Source organism: Penaeus monodon, chromosome 15 (assembly GCF_015228065.2).
Source record: "Penaeus monodon isolate SGIC_2016 chromosome 15, NSTDA_Pmon_1, whole genome shotgun sequence".
NCBI lineage: Eukaryota > Metazoa > Arthropoda > Malacostraca > Decapoda > Penaeidae > Penaeus > Penaeus monodon.
Window position 1 is genome coordinate 32872848 of NC_051400.1, and position 295 is coordinate 32873142.

Genomic DNA, 295 nt, shown 5'->3' on the forward strand with positions numbered 1-295 from the left:
TACTAATAAGTTACTGTACAAACGGAAGGAAAGGCGGTATATACCCAACTGACTAACAGAGATTAACAACCAAGGCGGTATGAGAATAACCAAATATACAACAAAGAACATTTCGAAGAGATTAATCTGAACGAATAAATATCTCAGAAGAATTGCTAGCTGGTCACTCTCACAACACTCCAGCCAGTGACCTATGTAGGCGAGATCTAGCGGAGAGATAGGTCTTGCCACGCCTTCCCCATATAACACTATTAATATTGCCCCTGGACTTAAGTTGCAAACAGGAAAAAAAGTG